Source organism: Passer domesticus, chromosome 3, assembly GCF_036417665.1.
Source record: "Passer domesticus isolate bPasDom1 chromosome 3, bPasDom1.hap1, whole genome shotgun sequence".
Taxonomy (NCBI): domain Eukaryota; kingdom Metazoa; phylum Chordata; class Aves; order Passeriformes; family Passeridae; genus Passer; species Passer domesticus.
Genome location: NC_087476.1, coordinates 16,748,966 through 16,775,881, shown reverse-complemented (window position 1 = coordinate 16,775,881; position 26,916 = coordinate 16,748,966). Strand labels below are relative to the sequence as shown.

The window sequence follows — 26,916 nt, the reverse complement described above, 5'->3', positions numbered from 1 at the left end:
CTGCCATTTTGTGAGATAAAACTGTCTTGTTTTAATAAAGAAAGAGGAGCTGAATACTTTTAATTGAATTTAGCTGAATTCTCAGTGGCAACTTCCCAGGGTTCTGGCTTTCTTCAAACTCTTACAAAGCAGCACTATGTAGGATGCAGTACCATTGGTTTTAACATATGGCATTATGTGTGTGTAAGGATTACATTTGGTAGCAAAGACTCAAAGGATTATGATAGAAACAATGTCAGACAACTCCAAGATGGACACACCACTGGCCAAGGCTGATCCCATCAGCAACAGTGGTGGACCCTCAGGGGTAACATAGTTAAGAACGGGAAAAAGGTACACAGCAAAAGGCAAATGGGAGAAGTGAGAATGTGTGAGAGGAACAATGCTGCACTGACCCTAAGGTCAGTGAAGGAGGAGGGGCAGGAGGTGCTCCACGTGCAGGAGCAGAGATCCACCTGCAGCCTGTGCAGGACCCCACACCAGAGCAGATTGGTGCCCGAAGGAGGCTGTGATCCTGCAGGAAGCCCACACTGGAGCAGTCTGTTCCTGGCAGTACCTGTGGTCCCAGGGAGAGAGGAGCTGACAGGACCTCTGACCACACAGACAACTCACACTGCAGCAGCCTGTTACTGAAGGACTGTACCCCATGGAAAGGGAACCATTTTGGAGCAGTTAAATGAACTGCAGCCTATGGGAAGGACTCACACTGGAGAAGTTCAGGGAGGGCTGTCTCCTCTGGAAGGGACTTCAGGCTAGAGTAGGGAAAGAGAGTGTGTAATGCTGTCACTTAGGCAGACGGAGTGGCAGAAATGTGTGATGAACACTGCAGTCTCCATTCCCCATTGGAGGGAAGGAGAGAGAGAAAATGGGAGTGAAGTTGAGGTCAGGAATAAAGGCAGTGTCAGGGGAACATGTTAACATGTTTTAAGATTTTATTTCTCATTATTCTTCGCTGATTTGATTGGTAAGAAATTAAACTAATTTCTCCAAGAGGATCCTCTTTCCCGTGATGGTGCTTGGTGAGTGATCTCTCCCTGCCCTTATCTCAGTCCATGAGCCTTTCATTATACTCTCTGTCCTCTGCCCAGCTGAGGAGGATGGTGATAGAGAAGCTTTGGTGGGCACCTGGCATCCAGTCAGGGTCAACCAACAGCAGTTTCTTGGTCAATCATGTTAACAGAATTGTTCTTTTTAATTTTATTTCCTTAATGCACTATTTAAAAATTATATTATGTTCCAAGATAGTTCTATGATAAACCAATTTAAGATAATGAACCTAATTCTTTCTTTTCTTTAACGCTATTTAATGCTCCTCTGCTAGAGATAATAACATTTTCTAGGTGACAGCTACTAACTTCAGAGGCACAGGGCTTTGAAACAAAAAGAGCCTTCCCATTTCTAGCTGCTGGTATTTTTCCTCTTCTGCCTTTCCCTCAAAGTTTTGCCTTGAAATGTACTTTGCCCTTTGCAATGTACTTCAGGGGCCCAGTACTTCACTGGCATGTTTTTCACTCTCTGTTCTGTACTGGAATTTTTTTGGTTCTGTGCAAGTATTAGATGCAGAGGCCACCCTGATACCCTAGCAGATGTGTAGTATGCCATGTTAGAGACAATTGTAGTTTTGGATAGCTAGAATGCACTCACCTTAAGACAGTAGAGTCCCACCCGGCCAAAAGGTTACTTCTGGCCAAGGAATGGTGGAAGGTTCAGCTGGCAAAAAAATTCTGATCAAAAATTGTTTGTTTTTTTAAAACTTTCAACATCACTTGGAAATAGTGACCTTCAATAAGATTCTGGTTGCCCTGCATCACCCAGACACCTGTATCACTGCTACCTTCTGTGCAGACTTAATCTATTAACAGAGAAGCCCATATCTTCCCTGACCCAGAATATCAGGGCAAGCATGCAGACAAGCTGCCTTTAACTCAAATTGTTCAGGGCATCCCAAAGTTTCCCAGGCTTGCTACTCACATGAGCTCCAAAGTTCTAAAGGTCAGATAGCGAAGGTGATCTTGGTGTCAATTATGTCAATTATACCAATTTCCTATCTGCTCACTAGGCATACTCACCCTTCAAGGGTTTCTAAATCTGTGTCAGTCAGCCAGGAAAATGCAAATGTTTCATTCTTTTCCTTTCTCCTTTTTTCTTTGTCAACTCTATTACAGACAAAATCAAGAAGGATTCATTCTCGGTGGAAAATCTAATGATCACAACATGCTATGTTAAGATAAAGAAATTAGTCTAGCTGGCCTAGTTTACTTCATTTACTTTATGCTCTCTTCCAATTTGCTGCTTTACTGCAAATTAATATATAATCTGGATATCCAAACATCCTTCAATCTCTGTAATAGTCTGTGCTGATAAACTGAGACATAAGATGTTTTCTGCATAACAGCTAAAATAAAGCAGCTTCAAGTAGCAGTACATTGGTAAAAGACATTTTCAGATCTGGTACAACTCGTTGCAGGAACTGCCAGATCAATTTGCATAGAGATAGAAAGCATTATGTGTCCCTCATAATCCCAGTAATACACACCTCAGTAGCAGGTTTCTAGGGAACCTGGCGGAGTTTTTCCATAAACATCACACTCTTTACACAGACTGGTTTCATTATCTAACAACAGGCTTGATCAATGTATGAAATCAGAGTGAGTCCTCATGGTTTAGCTAAGGCAATCCGAGCCTATTTTATTACTTTTTTTTTTTCCTCAGATTACAGGAGTACTATATAGGAGACAAAAAGCAGGGGACAAATATTAAGCTTCATGTGGCACGTAACAAACAGAAAAGAAAAAAGTAGGGCAGAAGGAGGGATATGGAACATATTTCTGCCATGTCCATAAGAGCAGCTGGCAGCTGCACATCACCAAAACATTCTACTACATTCATTTCAAGATTTTACAGCAGTTTCTGAACTATACTAAGCTGATCTTATATTTTTTACAGCTAAGCTTTCAGAATTCATTTTCAAAATCAGATACAGACATGGTAATGCACTGCTTTGAAAGCACTTTACATAACTGCTTCAGTAATTTAGAAGGTAACTAAAGTGATATTCACAGTGACTCAAAGCAGCTAACAAGGAATCCATTTAGAATACCATCTTTCCATTTTCACAGGCATCCATGGAGCTATAAAAAATCTGTACCGTAATATGCTTGTCAGGTGACTAATGACCAGAATTAATTTGTTTTCACATCCCAAGATTCCTTTTCTGTTTTATCAACATTTAATTAAAACTATTCAAACGCCTTTGCAGAGTGCAAGTAGCTCCACAAATTCAACTACTATAAAGACTGTGAAAACAAATAATAATGAATCTGCATGTACAGTGGTATTTGACACAGCAATGAGATCTCTTCTTGATCTGAGCTTCCAGCTTTAGGCTTATCTCTGAAAACAGAGACACTTTTCAGGATAGACTTGAAGCATAGGTGAATTATCTTGTTCAGGGATATGATCAAACAAAAAAATGATTGCTGGCATGTCTGGTCTTGTTTTCTGTAGTCAACTTCAAAAGTTCTTTTTTATTATTATTTCTTTTGAGGAAACATTTTCACTTTAAAAAGAGCAAGAATAAAAAACTGATTAGGTAGTGAAGGTCTAGTTCCATTCAATAACCATCCCCACTATGAGGATTACAGTGTGAAGCAAACGTTGAAGCAAAAGGTTACTGTGCAACATTGTCTGAGTGGTAGCATTTGGGAAGGTAAATTTGCCCTGCTTCCAGAAAACAGTTTGATTCAACAGTTTTCATTTTCACACTGCTCTTGTACTTGCACCTCTATTACCATCCATACTCCAGCAACATGTTCAGATGCCAATGGGGATTCTACTGTCTCAATAATGGAGACATGGCCTTTTTCCATTGCTTTTGTGATGGAGTGATCTAAACAGAAATAATTTTCAAGATCACCTGTGTTAGAATAAAGATCCTTTTCCAGAATGGCATGTGTAATGAAATTATGACCTAATTCTTAGACAATATACCAGTTAAAAAGGCTGTATTTGCTGGCATACCATTAACATATAATACCAGCTTTGTACAACAGCATTAAAGTTACCAACTTGTCAAGTATTCATCCAGTCAGATACTCACTTTTTAAGTTCCTTTCTGTACTCTCAGTATTACAGGAAATGAGGGAGGTAAGCTCCAAATCACATATGCTTTTCTTAGGATGTTCCCTAAGGAGGACAAATTGAGTATCATCACCTTAAATTCATAAAGAGGGATTTAAGGCAAATACAGATTAAATCAGTTCTCAAAGTTCAAGCAGAATATTTGCAGCACAGATGGGATTTCACCCGAATTTCTTGAGTTCTCATCCAAAACATCATGTCTCCATTTTATTTTAATGATTTCATGTCTAGTTTAAAAGCTCTATTAAACAAAAGTTTTTGGTTTTTTTAATCACATGAGAACACACTGGAACCTTCTGCTAACAGCTTTAGGAAAAAATCTTATAAATTGGATGCCTTTTTAAATATAATATAGGAAGTTATATCATTTAATTCAGACAGCTACAGCCAATGTTTCTCTCATGAGATATTTACATCGGGTTTGACTTGCACACATTGTTATAGCTCTGTACAAATATGCTTCCTACTAGCAATGATGTAAAGTGTTAAAAGATGCCAAGTTATTGCTAAAAATGTTGCACCAATTCCCAACATTTGTTCCCTGGAGATAGGGAAAAGTCTGGCATTACATATCACTGTCTTCTAAATATGAACTTCTTGAACAAACAATCCCAGAGAAGTGCCATGACTGTTGTGATGTCTGTAAAGCTATTATTTTAGCAGAGTAGCAATAAGAGCTCCAACTCCACAGATTAGGGTTTTATCAACCCTGTAAATGTGAATAAAAAGAAACAGAACAAACATGGGCTTGTTTTCGAGTACTCACATCTCTGCAAGTCACTGAAAGTCAAGCAAAGTAATGATGTTCCAAAACCGACTGAAAAAAGTTGATTAATTTAGTTTCTTGTCAAATTGACAATTTCATATCTTCTCTATAGAAGAACACAGTAATTTCTTCTGAATTCTAAGTAAAAAAAATATTACTTAACAATGTAATACATTTTACATTGCTAAAACTGAGTATCATAAAAGTGGAAGATTACAATCAAATTTATAATTTTTAGCTAATTAGCTATTTTGTGGGCATCTAATGAAACAACACAAAGAAAAATTCTGGCAAAAATCTGGCTATTTACACAAAATGTGGGATTTAATGTTGATCTGAATTTTATTTATGTTGCTAAATTTCTGCTTTTGCCTAAGGAAACAAACCAAACCAACAACACACCCCACATCTCAGAAAAAGAAAGGCATTAAAAACAACAAGACGAAAAAGTCTTCCTTGTCACAGGCAATTTGGCCTCAAAAGAAATTGTAACAATTAACATAAAGAGTATTGTCTTCAAATAGAATAGACATATCAGTTTTCCAAAGGCTCAGCCAAGACAGAAAATTGTTAACAGCTAAAAACAATAATATTTGAAACAGGAAAACATTTTTTTCAAAAAAGTTCAAGTACCTCACTGGAGTAAATGGAAATAATATTTTTAATTTTTTTCCACTGTTTCCCATTAAACTTGTAGTGATCTCTTACTTAGGAACCATTTGGTGAATTGCTTTTAAACACTACAGCAACATTTGCAATTTGCAAACAAAACATATTTTCCCAGCCTAAATTCAAGGATGAGGATGGCTAAAACAAAATTTTTCAAAGGCTGCTTTGATACAGACCTTAAAATTGAACAGGGTTTTCCTCCTGCATGACCTACAGAAAAACCTGTCACAGCTCTCCTGGCAAAGGTGGCAATCTCTGCAATTCAGCTATGTGACAGGGATGGCATTTCTGCATTTCCTTGGTCCTTTTTGATTTGTTTATGTTACTAACACAAACCATATAGGGACCATTTTTGATTGCTAATAATTATTAGTTGTAACCTACCAAACAATTTGAAGAAAAAAATGGATCTGTCACAGTAACATCTACACTACTGTCAACTCCAGACAGCACTTCAACAGAAATATTTTCTCTCCCAAATATCACATCTAATATTCCCACAATTTCTTCCAAAAACTCACATGTTATTCCACTCCTGAAACATAATTTTAATGTAATGGGAATAAAAAAACTGATTAAGGAATGCCTTGAATTGTTCCCTACAGAGTTCTGTAGAGCTGTGGACATGTAGGCTCTGTCATTTCACTTCTCCCTTTGTGTCCTCAAGACTGGCCCCTGTCCCCAGGGCTGCTGAAAGGACAGGTTTTCCCTGGCTACCACACACCAGTGTGCCCCTGCTCCCTGAAAGCCCTCCTAATATCCATGCAATTAGTTCACACAGACCAATAGAGAGCAAAATCCTTATGCCAGAACAACTAGAGTTTGTTTTCACTGTAGCAAATGCTGAATTTAGCCAGTTACAGCTTCTGGAAATTGGGATGGATCCACAGGCTGTGGTATAAATACAGGACCTGGTCATAGAGCTGTTACTTTAATACAATAGCAATGCTATTATTACAAGAATGAAAAAATAAATTAGTAATAAAACCATGGAGACATCATGATTTTCCCACAGTGAATTTTGTGACTTCTCATTATGGGATTATGCCGAGGAGTAAAAGATGAAATCGTAACATTATAATGTTTTGTGTTCTTAATGTTCCAACATTAAGTACAGGGACAGATACAGCAGAAACAACACTGAGATTGACACAGTCCACAGGTCAGTTTGTGCTTCAGTTAAGCATGAAGATATTTTTAGAATGAATAGAAATGTTCCATAAGCATATTTTAATTGATTAAAAGTTCATAGCTAAAAGTTTTTCTAGTTTCAAAGACTTCTTATTTTCAAAAATGAAGTTTTAAACAGAAATTGTTGGCATCAATTTTACTTCACTTCTTCAATACCCTTCAATACTTTTTACTTCTGGGGCTATTGATCAGTGATTTCTTTATAGGTTCATATGCTTGAAAATAACTTTTTACAGTGTAGCAGAAAACATAAAAATATATGACATGGAAAGCAACCAGGAGTAATTATAACAACTTTGACATCTTTTTCCAGACAAGCATTTTTTCTCTATGAGATAGATTTACAAGTTTTGATAGTGTTTAATATTAAAATCAATCACTTTCCCAAGGGTTAGAGCTAACAAGGAAGCAGTTACCAAGGGGAAGCTGTGATGCCATTTGTGTGTCTGCCTGCTGCCCAGGGGCCTCTGCAGCAGAAGGAGTCATGCAGAGCATGTGGCTTTCGGAGGGTTGGACTGAGGTAGCCCCAGAGCAGCTTCCCAATGATCCTGGCTAAGGAAGTGATGGGATATCAGGACAAAAAAAATCCTATTCTCAGCACAGCAACAGCTTACAGACACAGCTCTTATTAACAAGCACTGCTGAATTGCTGAAAACTAAGCATTTTGCTTGCTCTGGCAAAAAGTCAATGAGTGAAAGTAAAACTGTACACACACCCCCTTCTATTGTTCTGTTTGGAAACCTTCCACTGCTTAACAATCTTTTTCAATGAAAGGTAAGAAATGATGAAAATAATATCCTTATCTGAGGATTTAATAACACTCATTTATACCTCACCTCGAAATATCTACTGCAAAAATCCAAGTGAAAATTTCTTTTGTGAGATCTTTAGTTCTGCAATCATTATCACAATAGCTTTCAGCCCACCCACCTGAAATTCCTGAAAGAACTACCGGTATTTTATGCTGAAAGTCCTTTTTACAGAGATCATTATAACTTACATATTAATGAACTAATTTAATAGAATTATTCTACACAGTAAGTCATACCGCAGCTAACAGTCATATCAAAAGGGCTAACTTCTGTGTCTCTGATTATTTTGCAAAATCCTTAATCTGTGCCTGACAGATTCACTGTAATTTTGCTTCTCCAGGGAAACCTTTATCTCCTGTACAAGTTCAGACTCCCCATTTTCATTATCTGTACAATGTGTTGACATATGATATAACCAGCAACAGCACAGAATAGCAACCCTGAATGGCGGGAGAACGTCTCCCTGTTTATATTACATGAAGGTTGATTTGATGGGCTGCAGCAATTGCCTCTGAGAGCAGACATAAGAGCAGCCTGACTCTTTCAAGTTGACACTTTGCAAATACCATGCAGGGCTTGCCACGGCTGCATGCTTTGTATCAGTTGCACCAGCAGATACAGTAAATGTCACTCCCTACAACTGCACATTACTAAATTAGTCCTGGTGTCAATTGTTATCTGGCAGCGGTCAGTTGCCAAGCCAGCACTGTATTTTCAAGGGCTTGCTGTTTTACAGTGAAAAAGCCCAGGCCAAGAGGTCTGAGCAGCTACAGACGCGGGCGGCTGGAACACGCGAGGGCTGCCAAGCGGCGCCGCTTCCTTTTGTGCTGCCGAATAAGGCAACTCGTGTCACTCCCTGGGTGCCTGCTTACAAACACAGAACCAAATTTGTCCCTCTGTTGTACTCTTCTGTAAGCACCACTGAGTGTAACCAGTGGCAGAACCTGGTCCAAAGGGCGCAACTGCAAAAGCAAATACAGTGTGACACAGCCCAGACAGAAGACATACTTTTCCTGATGAGGAGATTACTGTGAAGTGCTAAAGCCCCACCTCTGTTCCCTAAACAACAAAGTGTGTTATGACTTAGGGGCTTCTCATTCTTCTGCACTTCAACTGTTGCAGAAAATAAACTTGTCTTGGAGACGTGCACAAAAGCCCAGCTTATTTTATATTTCATATATACAACATTTCTTAGGGAGGTCATAGAAAAAAAATCACTGCTCATTTTTGAAAGTTGTTTTCATAATATATCCTTTCTGATCCTAAAACAGTCCACAGAACCAGGAAAACAAAAAAAAAATACTGCTTCAAATTAATAGTATTCCTGGAGAAAATTTCTGTTTATATTTAATTAAATTAAAATTAGTTCAGAGTTGTATATTATTTATTTGTCTCCATGTTGAATATTAATTTATTCACTACATCTTTTTTCTCCCACATTATGGTTAAGTATGGCTTCAACTTAATGACCGAAGTTAGCTGATTTACAAGACAACTTCAAAAGGCTTGCCCTCATGCCTTGTCCTCATTAAACATTTTTACAAGAATGTAGAAATAGTCATAGACACAGATTCAGGCCCCTTGCCTTCAGCATGGTGTAAAATACTTCTTGTAGGCCAGCATTGGATAATCTTTTTCCTGTATTAGGTTTCAGTCTTTATATTTGCAATTAGAATTAAGTCCTCAAACTATGAAGTTTAGCGATTTGTAAAGACATATTCAAACCCTATCTTTGTGCTGGGAGTGGGGAGCTGTGTTTTCTGTAAAATCCCTAGCCTTGGCAAAGAATCTTAGAGATGTCTTAGCAGCCAAATAGGAAATTACAGATGTATAATTTCACCCTCTCTGATTTAGACAGAAGATACTGGGTCTTAGAAATTCAAAGCCTCTCTTTAGCCACAGACCCTGTTCTGATCTCCTCTCCCAGCTGGACCTCGTATGATTGCAAAATAAACCTCCACTATAATTCATATTCATTTTCCTGCCATAGCAAGGGGGAGTAAAAGGCTGGACAAAGAACAAATTTACTGGACTGGGATAGTGGACCATGAGGCTGTGATGCTTGATGATGGGTGCAACCTCAGAGCAGCACATTCCCACATTCTACCTGGATGCTGTAGGCAGCTGGCTCTAGAGTCCTGAAATATTGGCCTTCTGGAGGAGTTTATTGTTTGCTTGGTGTCCAACAAAGACAACAAATACATATAAATCCTATTTCCCTCTTACCTGGTGTAAATCTGAGTTTCCTGATGCCAAATGAGGTGCTCTGAATATATACCTGTGCAACTGAGTTGGTGCAATGAAGGGAAAATGTCCCACAGCTAGATAACTTCTTTTCCAAGAGCCTTAGAAGATAACTAATTAAATATATGCTCTAAACAATACCTTGTGAGACATTTATGAAAAATAGAGAACCTTCTTCAGAATAAAACATCAGAGTTACAAATCTTCAGAAACGCCCATTGCCTTCTTCCTGGAACTGTTCTTGCTGCTTTATCTCAGTGGTAGGATTTGTGACTGATACCTGCTAGTGTGCCAAATCTATAATGGGATACCCCTTTCAGGGAGAGGGGGTGGAATTAATGGTGTTAGGAGAACTTGTGCCGAGATACAGATGTCCTAAACAAAGGGTGACTTCAAGAGTATAGTCAGGCAAATGGCTTTGTCCAACTACACTACCACTCACTTTCTCTCCAGACATGTTCTCTTATATGTATTTTCAGCTAATAATATTTTGAAATATTGCAAAGTCTTATTTTCCTTTGCAACTTTATTTAATTTTTAAAAATCTGAAGGAAATAATTTAATTGTAAATAGGCTGAAGGACATGTCTGCCACAAGCACCTACTGACTTAATTTCCTGAAATTGTCAGACTTTTGTGAGCTCTTATTGTACATGAATAAAGAAGGGAGGTAAATGCTATGCCTACTGTTATTGTACATAAACAAGTTTTGTAATAGCCATCAGTGAGCAATGGGACATTATTCCTTCTTACTTATTCCTGAAAGAGAATAGCATGGCCCTATTATTATGGTACAGAGCTGGGACAGAGGCATAACTCCTACACCAAACTTCTGTACTTTTATTAGCAAGTTGCACATACTTTTTTCCTCATAATCTTCTAAGCAGTACAAAGAATAAATGTGGAGGAAAAAACAAAAAAAAAAAAAAAAAAAACAAACAAAAAAAAGCAACAACAACAAAAATAAAAAACAAGCTACCTTTCACAGATACAGGTTTTCAGAAAATTTCAACATATCTGTATTGAGAGACAGATTGAATTTCCAGTTTTGCATTTTGAATCTCATCACAAAGGGACTGGAGAGAAGGAGAGGTCCCCTGCTCCCTTTTGGGAAAGGTCAGTCCTGGTCCCATTAATTTCACCTCAAAAATGTAAAACTATATTAAAAGCTTTTAGGACCTCACAAAAAATCAGCAATTGTGAAGAAGATTATAAATTATTTCAGTAAGTTTGTCCTGCTCTTATCCTAAGCCACAAGAAAACTTGATTCATAACTAATATTTGCTTAATATAAATATTTATTAAAGGATTTAAAGGCAAAACTTACAATCATTGAAATATATGGTTTCCTGTCATGCCTGCGAGGTGATGCCAACCTAACTCTGTAACGAGGAAAAAGGTGTGAACACAGGGGTTAAAATAATCATGCTAAGTCAGAAACTAGCACTCAGTGGTAGATCTTGGAATATAAACCAGACCTCTCAACAGCCAGCACTTTGCCACCTATTCACTCTTACATATACTATGTGGCCAAAATAGAAGGTGATGTTTCTCACTGCTTAATTCAGTAGTCATTGGAGTGGCAGGGAGTAGAGTAAAGCAGAACTGGCTTTAGTGGGCCAGATTCTCTGTCAGGCCAGTTTAAGGCCATTTACTTGCAGAAGTTATTCTTAGTTCATCCTGATGCAGTTAGTAGAAGAATCAGACACAGGATAAGGACATTTCAAATAAACTTTTAAAGTAACTATAAACCATACTTTATAAACCAACTTTACATGTTATATATAGGGATTCAATGACTTTGAGGGATTAGCAGGGATTGATATCTCTGGATTATTTTTGGCAAAATTTCAGATATTTTGGGTTGTTTCTTCAGCTACACAACTTAAATCACACCTAGTTTGGTTTTGCAGTTCTTACCCCGTAGTGATACAAAGTTTTTTTACATTTTCCCAGTTTCCCTCCTGACATCTAATATGACTAAATTAAAAAAAAAAAATACCCCTTTTCCCCTTCCAATTTTTCTTGTCCCGCCTAGTGCTATGAAAGAGTAGAACATGCAAACTCAGGTTCAGCATTACAAATCTACATTCTATTTAGGAATATGCAGGAAACCAGCATGCCAAAACACACATGTAGTAGGAACAAGGAGCAAAGCAAGTCCTGCATTGCCAAAATACACATAGAAGCATTCGTGATTCATTGACCATCGCCAATACACATGTGCAAAAATGCAGGGAGCTAGCCCTCTCCATTTTAATTGATACTTTGCTACCAAATCCTGCACAGATCTGTGCTGTGAATGTGTACTGAAACAGGCATATTTCTACCATAAGAAGTTTGTGTACACATTGCAAGTGTATAACAAGAATACTTTCATGAACATGCAGTTTGGCTTTTAATAACCTTTCAGGGTGCAGACACTGATTCAGTGGTCAGTAACAAAAAGCCCCAGTGATGATGGAAAATATAAAATTGTTCAATTTGGACATCTCCATACATCAATAAAAAAGATTCACAACTCCCACTGCTTATTCCTGTTCCCCTTTGGAAGATATAATGAAGTAAATATTTCTTTTTTCTTCAATACTTCTCATTTTTATTTATTTTCATGATGGATCCCAGAGTAAGTTATCTCTTACCCTGTAACCCTCTCAAGCAACCCCTGAGATACTGGTAATCTAATCCACTATTTTCATGATTCTTCATCTATGACAAATCAACACAGTCAACTACAGTGAATGTTATCTAAATCCACTAGATAAACAAACTCAACAAATTCTGGTTTAGGTCACACTACCTAAAACCTGCCATAATTACAATTATATTGAGTCATTGGTAATGTAGTTCTTAAAATACCTTTTGGAAGGTAACAAGTGTTACTTATATGGGTTTTTTCTGCTAACCTCACAAAAATTAATTCCTTGGAGTGGAACAATGGCTGTATCTCTGATTGGACACAATTTATATGTTTTATAAGTATGTATTTGAGAAGATTAAGGTTTCTTCTGTGCAGCTGCATTTAGCCTATGGATTGTTTTGCCATATTTGGGAAAAAATCAGAAAAATTACAGAATGCTTCTAAGAATTTCCTTTCCTCCCCATATTTTCACCTTCTTTTTTCACTTGAAAGGTGGCTTTCAACTGCCAAAGTTGCAGAACCTTACTCAAAGGGTGAATATTCATGAGAAAGAAGACAGAGGAATGACAGCAGTCTGCTGATCCTGCTTCATTTCTGAACCTTTCTTTTTATGATGTTGTCATAGTCTAGGAACAGTGTCCCCCATTTAGGGCTCCCATTGAAATACCCTGGAATATCTTCTGCTCTTTCACTTTTCCCGCACAGTCCCTGTGGCAGGATGGAGAGGAGAACTGGCACAAAAAGTTAAAGATCAGAGGTGGAAATAAGAACAATTTACTGGAAACAGCAGTGGGAGAAGAAAATGAACAGTAACAACCACAATACTAATAACAGAGTGCAATACTAATTTAGAAAGTAATCTAATGAACTGGAACAATTTAGTAGTAACACAAAACCAACATTCATGGGAATTTTTTTTGCAACACAGGGTTTCATGTAATATAATTTCAGAAGATAGTCCTTTTAGAAGGTTCAAAATTGTGAAAGATGTGAAATTAACTTAAAGGACTGATTTTATATCCAAAAGATATAATTCAAAAAGCTCTCATATGCTCCATTTTATTTTTTAAACTTATAAAAAGGGTGGAATTTGAATCTAAGGAATTATAACTGATCTGAAAAAAGAAGTCTGTTCAGAGACTATTTCCTTTATGTATTAAAGTGCTTTAGAGACTTCAAAGAATTTTAAGTTGTATATCAAGGACTGTCCAAAGACAAATTAAGATTATTCAACTGTTACTTTATCTCTGTCCAGAATAGTCCCCTCAGATCATCCAGTCATTTACAATGATTTCTAGAGTCTGTTTCTGCTATGCAGGCAATATTTTTCCATTTTTACATGGAAGATTTTGGAAAAAAGAGTAATCATGTCTTAAAATCATATATTAACCACTTTTTCTCATTGGTAATTGAGTCATTCCTTTCTGGTTTGTTTTGGGGGGGAAGGGTGTGTGGGGTATTTTAATTTATATTGTTGTTATTATTTTCTTTAATCTTACATTTCTGAGATTAAAGGACAATCAGTAATGCTTTTCTATAAGTTAGAGAAAATTTTTTAATATGTATCAATTGATGCTCTGCAAGTTCAGTCTCATTTCACAGTACATCCCAGTGAAAAATTGTAGACTAAAATTAGACAAGTATTACAGGTATTCAAGCCGCAAAGGGCACAGCATTAAAAACTACACCCAGTCTGGCATGTTAACTTTGGCTAAGAGCTAACTTGCCCACTTGCCACTTGCCTACTTCCCACCTCATGTTTCACATCAGGAGCAGGGGAAAAAATTGAAAGAAGAGGAAGCCCTGGGTTGAGACAAAAACAGGGAGATTGCTTACTGGTTACTGTTGTGGTAAAATAGATATTACTTAAGGAAAATTAGTGGTGGACTTGGCAAAGCTGTGTTAATGGCTGATCAGGATGATCTTAGATGTCTTTTCCAAACTAAAATATTCTATGATTCTGTTTTGCCAGCAGGGGCTGATGGGATCAGCTGTGTCCTCTGGTGGGGCCATTGGAGCTGGCTGGAACCAGTTGGAAGCAGCTGTGTCTGGCATGTGTCACTCCTGACATCTCACAGACACCCCTGTGGTCTCAACCACACAGGAATTCTGCCTTTTCTATGAGAAGAAACTGTTCTTCTGTGATTTAAGGACTCAGCATAGATAGTTCAATGCCACTCCTTTTGGCTACCCATAGATCAGTCACTACCATTTTCCCTTTCTGCTTGCAGATATGTGTGTCTGCATTTTGAAAGTATTAAAATTGGTATTGTTTGTAGTTATTCCTACAGCAATTGTTTTGACTGCACTGCTAGAATTGGGTCCTTATTCAGGAAAATAGAACTACTTCAGAAGGGCAGATAAGTCTATGTGTTTAAACACACTCAAAAATCTGACTCAAATCATAAGGTACAGCCCGGTGTTCAGATGTTGATATGGGTCACTGGTTAAGGGAAGGTTGTCCTACTTGTCTAGTACCCTAGCTAATAATCCTATTGCTGATTGAAACTGAAAATAAAGAGGTCTTTTGTCTAGGTGGCTTATGCATCTAAGTTTTCTTCTTTCAACAGAGTTTTAGAATGTCTCAAGGGGCAAAATCTTCCTCATTTCTCTCATAAGTGAAATTCTTCTGGTGTATAAGGGTATAATAACCACACTTTAACTTTACACAATGCAGAGTTAGCATTGTATCAAAAAAGATTGTTGTGAAGAGCTGTAATTTTATTCTTATCACTATCATTAAGGCATGAAAACTGGGTCTCAATGTGCTCATCAAGGGGCCACTCTAATTATTAGACCTATAACCTTCGAGAAGGAAAGAAAGAAGGTAACAGAGCAGCATTGATTTGTGAAGATCCAAACCACACAATGGCATTCAGCATGGTCATTACCACAGGCAGACCTGCAGTGCTTGAAATTATTTCCTTCTAGACAAACAGGGAAGGGAAACTGTGAGTCATCTAAGCCTGAAGGAAATCGATAGAAAATGAGAAAATCAAGGATAAATAAGATCAGTAAGGGTGTATTATTACTCTTTGGTGCAAATGGTTGCCCCTATTGACATTCATGGGAGATGCATGAGTATGTATGTCCATGAATTAAGGTACAGAAAATTTCTGGGCCTAATTACACAGAATCACAGGAGGTACCACTGGAGACCTTTAGAGCAGATTTCCCAGGATGATATCCTGTGTGTTTTGACTGTCTCTAGAGAAAGACACCACAGCCCCTCTGGGAAGACTGTTCCACTGCTATCAGCCTCACAGTAAAGCTTTTCCTTATATTCAGTTGGATCTTCCTGTGCATCAGTTTACATCTGTTGCCCTTTGTTCTGGCTAAGAATCACTGAAAAGGGTCTCATCCATCCTCTTGATACCCACCCTTCAATATTTGTATGCATTGGTAACATCCCCTCTCAGTCATGTCTTCTCCAGGCTAAACAGGCAGTCTCCACCTTGCTTCATAAGACAGATGCTCCAATCCCCTCGTCATCTTCACAGCCCTTCTCTGGACCCTCCCCAGGAGTTTTTTTTCTGCTTTCTTGAACTGGGAATCCCAGTACAATCCCTGTACAAAGTATTCCAGATGCGGCCTCACCAGGACTGAATAGAGGGGCAGAATCACCTCCTGTGACCTGCTGGCAATGCTCTTCTCAATGTACCCCAGGATACCTGTGGTTTTCTTGGTGACAAGGCCACACTGCTGGCTCGTGGACAAATTGTTGTCCGGCATGACCCCCAGGAACTTCTCTGCAGTGCTGCTTCCTAGCAGTTTAGCCCCATGCTGTACTGGAAATTGGAGTTTTTCCTCCCCAGGTGCAGGACCTTGCCTTTGCCTTTGCTGAACTTTATCAGCTCCTCTCTTCCCAACTTCACATCCTATCCAGGTCATACTGAATGGTAGCACAGCCTTCTTGTGTATCAGCCATTCCACCCACTTTTGTATCATTAGCAAATTTGCAGAGGGTGTACTCTGTCCCCCTTTCCAACTTGACTTTTGATAGTCAGAATAGAACCCAGCATGCCACATCTCCTTTTTAGTTTTTCTATGATTAGAGAAGGACATTTCCATCAACATATCCTAGAGACCTCCTGGCTTGCTTATTCCTTGCTGAGTTGTCCCTCCATAAGGTATCAGGGTGCTTGAAATTCCCCGTAAGAACTGCTGCTTGTGAATGTGAGGCTGCTCCTATCTGTCTGCAAAGGGCTGCCACCAATTCGTCAGAAGCTTTTAAATTCTGCATAGGTGAACATCCACCACAGGGGTACAGAAGTGACCACAGGCCTCCCCTAATAGCACAGTTAACTGGGGCACACATTCCCTGAGCCTCCCTCTGGAGCTTGAGTCATCATTGCATTAGCTCCTCATCATACATCTATGTGACAATCGGTGAACTGAGGAGAACAAGGGACAAAAATCAGATATATCTCATTAAAGGAGTTGTAGATATTTCAAGGTTTTAGATGTATTCCACTTCTTTTAAATGTATAACACTTAAATATTTATCATTTCTTCTCCCATCCTAAAGGAACAATCCAAAATAAACTTGAGAAATTCTACTGCAAAGCATTTCTCACTGTTATGATTAAGGAGGGAACAAAAACAGATTTCTTCTGTTATATATCCATATTTTGTCAGATTAATATCAGAATTTAAAAGAATCAAATATGTCTCATATGAGACTAAGGGATCTTAACACTTCTGATACCTACCCTGAGCTATAATCACTTATATTTTACTGCCACAAGAAATTATACAGCTATGTTACTTTTATAATGGGAAACAATTTTTTATTCTTCCATTGTGTTCATACTTTAAAATAACTATAATTTTTTAGTAGTTTTCAAATTCCCAAAGAAAATAATGATCCAGGAGAGGCCAAGTATTATAAAAATCCCATTTAAAGGTGATTATTTGGGAATATTCTATTACTGAAAACAGAAATTATTAGTTACTGAAAAAGAATTAGTAGTGAACAGGAAAGAAATTTGCTAAGCAAGAGCAGTTATATGGAAGGGGAAATAGATACAAAATTAATAATCTCTTAAGGACTACAAAGTGGAAAGGACAATAAAAAATTATAGATTAACAGTGGTCTGCTAGTACATCTCTCCAACCATTTCTGTCCATAGTTTTTTATGTATTCCTTATTTAAGCTTCAATTCCACAGATAGATGCAAGAATATAAGTTGACTCAACATGAATGCATTTATGTTTATATTTCATTTCAGCTTCAGGATCTGAAGAAGTGGGAGTGACCTACTTCTCACTGTTTGTAAATAGTTGAGGTTTGTGAGTGGTAAGACTCAAAGGGAAAATATATGTTTACACGGATGGCAAGAATCTAGAGCTAGGACAACGAATGCAATTATTGAAATCACAGCTAATTACTACTTCAGAGCCTTATATAATCTTTAAAATTTATTAGAAGGCCTTAATATAGCATGTTCTATATTTTGTCTGTAATTGTCTTAGAGTGTACTTAGAAGCAGTTGCTTTCAAAGACAGAAGTTTTGGTAAAATGACTCAATGCCTGAACCAGTATAATAGTTTTAGTGATCTAATCACCTACAGTACTTTTACCCATGTTTTAAAAAGTGCTAAGACCTTGCAATTACCACTAAAGTAAGAAGACTCAGTATTTGGAGATTGCACACCATAGCAAACTGAACAAATTCTAAGAAAAAAACATCAAAAACCCAGGAAGGTTCATTGTGTAGGCAACAAAAGTCATGCTCAGCTGGGGAATATTTTAGTGGGTTATCTATATTCCAATATGTTGTAAATCTTCCTTGTGCTTGGGAGAGGAGTTAGTTGGCAGTATACTGAATCTGCATAATTTGTTTCTGAAGTTGCAAATCAAATGCAGAAGTTATGTCCTAAGCTAAAATCCTAACATCCCTTGTATCAGCTGCCCCATTTACACTTTTTCTGTTTTCTCCCAGAGCTGGGAAAACAGTCCTTCCTTGTCATGTTGTCTCACCACCTCCAAGATGTTCAACTTAGCAGGCAGGTGATGTAAAGGGGAGAATGAGGAGAGTGGGAGTCCAAGCATGTGTTAGCACTGTGTGTAGCTAGAGATCTGACACATTCCCTCCCAGAATTTCTCCACTTACCCACACTCTTCTCTAGGTATGTTAAAATCCACACTGCTTTAACATAGGGAAGTATAGATGAGAAATACAATTATATTCCCAGCTTCACAACCTCGAGTGAAAATACTGTCTTTTGGAAGGGTGTTTGCTAGGCAGAATCCTTTCTTGAACTCTCATGCATACATATACTTACTTCTTGCAGTCAGGCTCTTTACCTTCAGGACTGATCAAAACCATACTTTTTTAATATAAAAGGTAAGAAATGTGCATGGAAATGAAGAGCGAAGTTTATACTTTTGCCATGGGTGTTTTGTAGATAGGTTTAACTTTGAGAACTCAGCAAGTCCCACAGATTTACACATCACTTCCCTTAATATTAATTCTGAGTTGTCCTGACAATGAAAACTAAAAGTGGAAGATCCTTCTGTTTATGTTTCAAAATAATCAGATTTACAGAGGTAATGTACAGACTTTATTTCAAGGCCTCATTTTTAGATTCAAAGCTAAAAAAATCTTTCCTAGATGGGATCTTAAGTTTTAATCCCCTTAGAGAAGTCAAATTCTTCCCATGTCCTCCCACACATAGTCTTCTTCACACCCACATGGGTATGTGACATGTACCCACACTCAACTTAGCAGTGCCACAATGTACCCTATTACCTCCTTCAATTTATACATTTTTAACGTTTTTTGCACCTTCACAGAAGGACTTGACTGTTTTTCAAACACCAAAATAGATTTAATGTAACAATTTAGCATGCATTCTCATTAGGATTTGTCTGCAATGCAGGGCATTTCCCCTTGACCCAGATACAAAAGAAACATAATATAAATAAATGAAATGGAATAATTTTTATTTATGAAGCAGAATTGTAAACTTGGCTTGATGTTATTTAATGAATATATTTCTAAAGTCATGCTTATTTTTTTTTGTTTACCCTTCTAGCTGTATCCTTGGTACTTCTACACTGGACAGATTAATTTATAGTTTTCTGAAGCATTAAATACTGCCCTAAAATTCAGAGTGGTGTATCACAACAGGTACTGTGTGATTTTTTCCATAATCCTTTTGTTTAGAGCAGACTCCTTACAAGGCCTGATGCCCTCCATGATTCTTGACTGATGGGTATTTTTACCCTAATATTTTATTTCACCAAATGAGTTTTCTATCATTTATATTTTGTACCACTACTGAGAAAGGTGAAAATTCTCAAAGGTGCATGAGATTTTATATCTCACTCTGTTTAATGAAGCTGGCAGTTCTTATGTATGTCACTTCATACAGCTGAAGTGACCAAGTGCACGTCACACTGATTTCAAGGACACGGAAATTACCTCATTTCAATGTGTGTCAGCTGTGCTCCCTGATCTCTGAGGAAGTACTGAAGGAAATATAAATATGCCTGCAGTGTCTGATGTCAGCCATGATCTGCTCTCCCTGATTTAGACTTCTACATTTCATTTGAATTCACACTGCATTAACCATATGTGAGAAGTGCATTATGTGAGGATTTAGGTGTTTCTTATCCTTCTTTTTTTAGCAATATAGAATTCCAGTATTTTATAGCACTAATTTCTCTCCTTCATTCTGATTGTTCCAAATTCATGCAGGTGTGGAAAGGTGAGTAATTGGCCAGTGCCTGTATTGACATTTGTTACTCAGACACAGACTCAACATATTTCTTAAGAAAATGGGGCAGTAATAGGAGACACCAGGATCTCCCCATTGAGAGAAGAAAGCAGAATGAATTAGGACATTACACAATTAGACAAGTTACAAGAAATATTTTCAAGATTCTTTTATCAATTATTTTTCCTCCTTCACAGGCAAAATAATCATTTTATATAAACTACTTTCATTGTATTTCTTGCTGGGTTGAGCACACTTACAGCTTTGCAGAAAAGCAGCAGTGGACAACAAAGTTCTGAAGCAGAGCTGGCTTTAACATTACTGGGAGAATACTCTCTGTACATGTACTCAAGTACTTCTTGAAATTAACCAGTATTTCATTTTCACTAAGAAAAAGGAGGTGGCAAAAATTATGACTATTTAAACAGTTCCACTTCTGCATGCTTCTATGAGGGTTTCATATTTGTCTACTTTAAATATTTTTTTATGTTGCACAGTACATAAAGAAAAGTTAAAATAAAATAGGAGTATTTTAAGGTTGCTTAAACAGAAGGCTTTTAAAGAAATAACAGCTTGTACTATTTATTTTAAAAAGAAATTTAAAATCATCAGGTTTTGCACTGATTCTGCACACAGACAAGTTTTGAAATCATTGGATATGGCATTTCTACTCTTGGTACTGGAATTGTAATGAATTTCAGCTTGATTCTGCTTTTGTTGCTGCTGACCACAGAGGGCTATGTTGACCTCAATCTAATCCCCTTTACAAATTAATCCACTGCAATATTTCTCCCTTTAGTTTGGTAAATTCAAGTTCCTGCTCATTACTGTTCAGTTATTCTTTTGGCTGAGCTTTACATAGAAATTTAGAGCACAAGACTCTTTTAATTCTTTTTTTCTTCTTTCCAGTCAGATGGCTGCCTTAAAGCAATCTGTTTTGATGAAAAACAGCATTTCTTTTAAGATATGAGCTTTTTTTTTTCCACTCCCATAATTTTTGATGGCACCTGGGGTAGTGAGGCCTGTTGCCTGCAAGAAGGAATGTTATATATGTGGTGCTTGGGAGAGAGGCAGCACACAGGAAAGGAATGTGGAAAATTGTCTTGTCTTGCTTTTCCTTTTCCCGTTCACTTTTGCCTGCTTGTGTCTACAGTCCTTGCTCAGTTGTTTAGTGGGGTTTGGGGTTTTTCTTTCTTTTTTTCCTTCCTTCTTTATGACTTTTTTGAGGAACTTTGAGGAAAGTTAGCTCAATTTACACTAGTAATTATCCCAGAGGGGTGAGGACTAATTGCTGTAATTATTACTTGAGGTCATACGGGGAGATTTAAAGCCTGAGGCTGGCTATAAAGGAGCAGGTTAAAAATTAGCTTTTTTGAATTTGAGAGGCAGTTGATAAATCCTGGTGTTGCAATGTTCTTATCTGCTAGAGGAGAATCTGATAGCACAGATGGAGCAAATGCAACAGAAATATGTTTCTATTTCTATTTACCTGATTTTTAGTTGGAAAATAGTTTAACAAGACATGGTTGCAATGAGATTCTACTTTGTTTAGATAAATAATTTTTAAGAGTGAGTAAGACTGCATGACAACACCAATATATAGAAATAATGAAAGGACTAGTTTCTAACATCATAACAAAATCATTCGGCTCACTTAAACAGAAGAAATTTTAAGATCAGGACCAAATCCAGAAACAGGTAATAAAAGTAGTCTCAATGTCCAAAACAGGAATTAGTAGTTACTGAAGTGACAATTCAGTAATTTGTGTAAGATATTTACTAGAGTTGAGCAGCCATATCCAGCACTGACAATTTGCTCTGGTGAAATTTTAATACCTTTAGGTTCTTAAACCTTTTAAAAGTTTTTGCCATGCCAAAAGACTTTCTAGTTGTTGGCATAATGTACAAATGAAAATCTGTTTGGAGTTTCTATTATCATTAATAAAATTGCTCATAATCAATACAGACCTAAAATAACTCCTTTGAGGGGTTCCCATTCATCTTTCAGGAGTAAAATTTCAACTAGCTCTCAAACACTAAGAAAAAAAAAAAAAAAGAAAAAAAATGAAAAGGAAAAAAAGGAGGGAAAAAAGATCCATGGAAATAAAGCAGGTAAGAATTGTTTTAGTTATTTCTGTTTGGACATGATTTTTCTTTCTTGTCTGGACAAGGTCTAAAGATAGGTTTACACCAGTTTTGATTAATAGGTTAAAACACATCCTGGTTTTCATGCCAGAGCTTTCCCTTGTGTTAAGTGACGGAATGCATCCTGACCTGGCAATAGGTTGTGTATGTGAAATGGGAAGGAAAATGTCTTCCAATTTCTAATCCCTACTGTAAATCTTGTAAGCACATGTACTCAGCAGGGCGGGTGGGGGGGGGGGGGTCATTTCTATATATTAAGAGATAAAGAGGACTTAGCTGGTACTAGCAGGTACCAGCAAATGTAGCTTAGTTTGCTGTCACCTCATTCATTAATAGCTGACTGTAATGGCGGGCAGTGGGCATGAGATTCTAATGGGAAGGCAGATTGCCTGTCTTGTCAAGGTTTAGGAAGTGAGAACTTCGTCAAAAGTGTAACAGAAAAGCTGTTATGTAGGTTATGTATAATCACCAGGCTCTGTGAGGTGTTGATGTAGATTGTACTCAAGCCTTCACCTCACATAAAATGGTGCTCACACATTTAATAAGGAGACTTGATTAAAATGCCATAAACACACACTTCTGTAAGAAAACAGAGGTTAAAGCAGCAGGAGGCATTAGAAGCAGCCAATAGAAGACTATAGGGGTGTTTTTTAAAGGTTAGAAGAAATCACTCCTGAGTAATTCTATCTTCCCCATACACATGTAAAGGATTTTTTGATATTTTGACAATTCAGTTGAAACAGGAAAAAACCAAAACAACAACCAAATAAGACAACATCTGTCAAAATACAAGTGACAGTTTCCTGTCAACAAAACACTCCCTGAATTTTTGTGCTTGGGTCTTGGACACTGGTGATATTTGAAAATAGTCTCTCCCAGCATTTGAGTTGTTTGTTTTCAAGGACTCATAGAAAACTAGTTAAAAAGGGACACAGGAGACATTCAATTCTCCTCCTTCTGTCCAAAACTAAGAGCTATTCTAGCTCCATCAGCCCTGAGAAGGACTTGCAAGAGCAGCTGCTCCATTGAGGCAGGAGAGCCCCAACCAGAATTTTCCACTCTCAGTAAAACCACCCAAGCCTCACCTGCTGTGGTAAAACACAAAGCACGTGCAGAGTGAGCAGAACACATGCTCACTCCAGCCCTGGCACAAGAAGGCACAGAGCAGGAAGCATCCTGTGCCTATGGAGCAGCCCTTGGGGCAGATTTTACTGGCTGTAAAAACAAAGTGTCACCTTGACCTCTGTGTAAGAAGCTGTGCACAGGACAAATTCAAAACATCCTTTACAAAGTAATTGTTTGACTTTAATGTTCTCTAGCATGTAACCACTAAATATTCCCATAAGTAGTAATGTCTTGGTAGTGGATAATCTAGGATGTCTTCCTTTATAAGAATTTGTTCGCTTAAACCCCCATCCTGTGCATACATACACTGAACACACACAAACACACAAGTTAATACCAAAATTTCAGTTTAAATCTCCAGCAGCTGAAAAGCATTAAAAAGACCACTTGGTGTATGTGCAAGCCCTACTTTAAAAAAAAATGTTTACATAGCCTTGTCAGTCAACTGAGTTTTTATTTCTCTTTTTTTTTAATTTGCCTGGTTTTCTTCCTGTTTTCTAATTCTGGGATCAGAGTCCTGTTACCTGCTTATTACAGATTACATTGTGCCATTTGGATGTTGGAAATTAGTGAAATCTTGGGCCTAGCCAGGGAAAGCATCAATTGAGGCTACAGTGCAGCTCTCCCTATAATTACTGTGTAATGTGGTAAGAGATTGTGAGATGCCCTGTCCTACCACTAATACAAGTGCATTTTTGGAGTGGATAATCTCCTCCTTCTTTCACAGATGTCTTTGGTTGTCCTTTAACAGGACATCAGCAGTGAATAGACTGCACCATCTTGGGGGTGGAGGCTTTCCTTTAAAAAGTCCCTGTGTGGAGAAAAGAGGAGCATACATCTCCTTTGGTCACATAAAACACAGGTTCTCGTGCTAATACTCCCAGGGAAGTTGATGACCTGTTAGTGAAAGGTAGAGGAATAAGACATCACAAAGACATCTGAAGTTTCATGGATCCAATATGTTGTGCTTCTCTGAAATAGCAAGGAAACACATTAAGAACAGCAGATTCAGAAAACTCTGGGCTGTGTGATGTTTCTCCAGAAAGTATTTTGTTTTGCAGTCAGCTGTTTGGTAGGAGAAATCCTTGACTGAGCCAAACCCATCCTGGTGTGTCTGATCTTTAATCTCATTAGCTTCAACCTTTTTCCAGCTGCATCAAAGACTGAATTCAAAACCAAAATACATTAAACCTTCAGCATCTTATTGTGCTCTATTACACAGAAGAGACTTAGATGTGCACCCTCCACCATTTTACCCATATCAATGGGAATAATCCCAATAGTCTTTAATACATTTTGAAATGTAATTGTCAAATTAAATATCAAATTATTAAATATTAAATGAATAATTAATCAGGTTCTACTTTTAGCAGAACAAGCCTATATAGTCCAACAGCATACCAAAATACAAAATATTCAGACACAGGTGGTCTCCTTACCAGATTTTGGTCTGATTTTACTGTTAATGTAGGTAGAACAGCCTTGCAGAACGATCTGTGCAATTCTGCCTTTAAACTCCTATATAGTCTTGGAAACAATTTAGCCTGTTTCCAATCCTCAGCTGGTGTCTGTCTCACTTGTACTCTCAACAAGCTTTATAAAGTACTTAGAGCACAAGTACTCTTAGAGTGACCTGAAAAAAGTAGTCTCTGCCTTCCGTAGGTATCTACTGGTCCAGGCAAAGGGGGGAATGGACAGCCAAGACGATGATTTAATGATTTAATGATTTAATGTTAGATGATCTTTGGTTTTATGATTTCTTACCACATTACAGTTGGATAACAGAAAAGTGTATGACCTGCCAAAACTACTGGAGATGTGCTCTCAGCAACAAAAACTTTTCTCATATGGGTCACAGAGATACCAACAGGAATTTATAAACACATAATTTTACCCATCAGAAAAACATCTTGCAATTGCCAACATAGTGTGACCTGCCACACAAAAAATGCTGGTTGGACTGAAGAACAGGGTGCACAGTAGCCTCAAAGTTAGTAAATTTCCAGAGAAAATTAAATTGTGTAAGGTTTAGTTGAAAAGCCCATAAACACAAAACAGTACTAATACATTCCAGCTGGTGTGAGAATGCAGGCTGAATGCACTCAGTAACAGGATAATTTTATTTTGAGATATGTTTCACTCCAGCCCTTACCACAGATTTATGTGGGTTTGGCATATATGCTTCTAACTGTACTTTTAACTTCAAAAGTGGATAATGATCGATTATAGGATCCCATACCGCTGTGAGGAGACAGGGACAAAAGGTTGGGGGCAATGTACTGAGCAGCTCTGGCTTCAGCAGCCAGCACCAGTGGCAGTCATGAGCACTATGCTCTGCCTCTGTGGGCTGAACCCGTGACACAGAAAAGAGTAGAGAAAAAGTGCACAAGCTCATGGATCTTTATTAGCATGGAGCTTATGTAAATTGCACATTAAATAGGTTACAATACTTCCACTTGGCAAGAAGAGACCCAACCATCTGGACTGATGTGATTAGCAATGTTCATTCTAATATTCTTTGACTAAAAAACACATAGTTTTCTGGAAACAGATATACATGACAAAAAAATGAGGATTTCTTTAAGTTGTATTAATAGTGGACGTTATGCTGTGTAAATCCAAATCATTTGGGTAATGAAGTGTACTAATTTTTAGACTCAGTCCAGTTTAGACACACAGCATGCATATGCCCTGTAATAGGAGTGTTTATTAATTATATTTAATTGTCATCGTTTTTCCTAATGATGACTGTGTTCACCTCTGTTCATTTTGTTTCTGAAATGGTGATTATTGAGAATGGGGAACATGAATGAATAGGCAGCTGAAACTAAGGAACCATGGGTGTCTGCATTAGAAAATTGGCCTTCAACAAGCCAGCCATCAACACAGTCATCCAGGGCCATCATGCTCCACTGGCTGGGAAAGGAAAGCTTATCCAAACCCATTGCTCCTCTCCAGTGGTTAGCAGGCTGGTCATAAAGACAAGTGCCTTTCATAAATGGATGTCTGCACCATGAGCACAGGCTTAACTAGAATCTTCCAATTAGCTGATTGCACATTTTTATGGGGTTAAGTAATGGTAACCTCCACAGCACTTACAGGAGGGGCATTAGGGCTTCTAAGCCTAAAAAATGCCACCAGTAGGTGGAGAACAAGCAACATGAATCATGCACATGAGCACATATGCACTCAATCTTAGGACATTTCTGTAACATGCAGAACTGCATTTTGTCACTAGGATACTAGTTTCCAAGTCCTTTCCAGCTGCAACTTTACATGTAGTTGCAAACAGAGCTTCTGGCTTAGCTCCAGAAATGAGAACTGCCATCAGGACTCCTTGAAGTTGTAGATTGTATGTTTGGAAAAGCTGCATTAGAGCCATGATGGTCGTAGCCTCCCAACATGCTAATGCCCATCTGTAGTGGTTGTATATTTAAATGCTCTGCAGCTTCTCTGAA

General features: G+C 37.8%; 1 long non-coding RNA gene across 1 annotated transcript in view; it reads right to left on the bottom strand.

Moving 5' to 3' along the window:
* The window catches only part of LOC135296083 (uncharacterized), a 67,335-nt gene extending 42,302 nt beyond the window's left edge, over window positions 1-25,033 (bottom strand). Inside the window, exons 1-2 of the long non-coding RNA XR_010358135.1 lie at window positions 24,898-25,033; window positions 4,100-4,185 (exon numbers count right to left, since the gene is read on the bottom strand). This is a non-coding gene — a long non-coding RNA (uncharacterized LOC135296083). The remainder of the gene's footprint in view (window positions 1-4,099; window positions 4,186-24,897) is intronic.
* Between the last annotated feature and the right edge of the window lie 1,883 nt (window positions 25,034-26,916).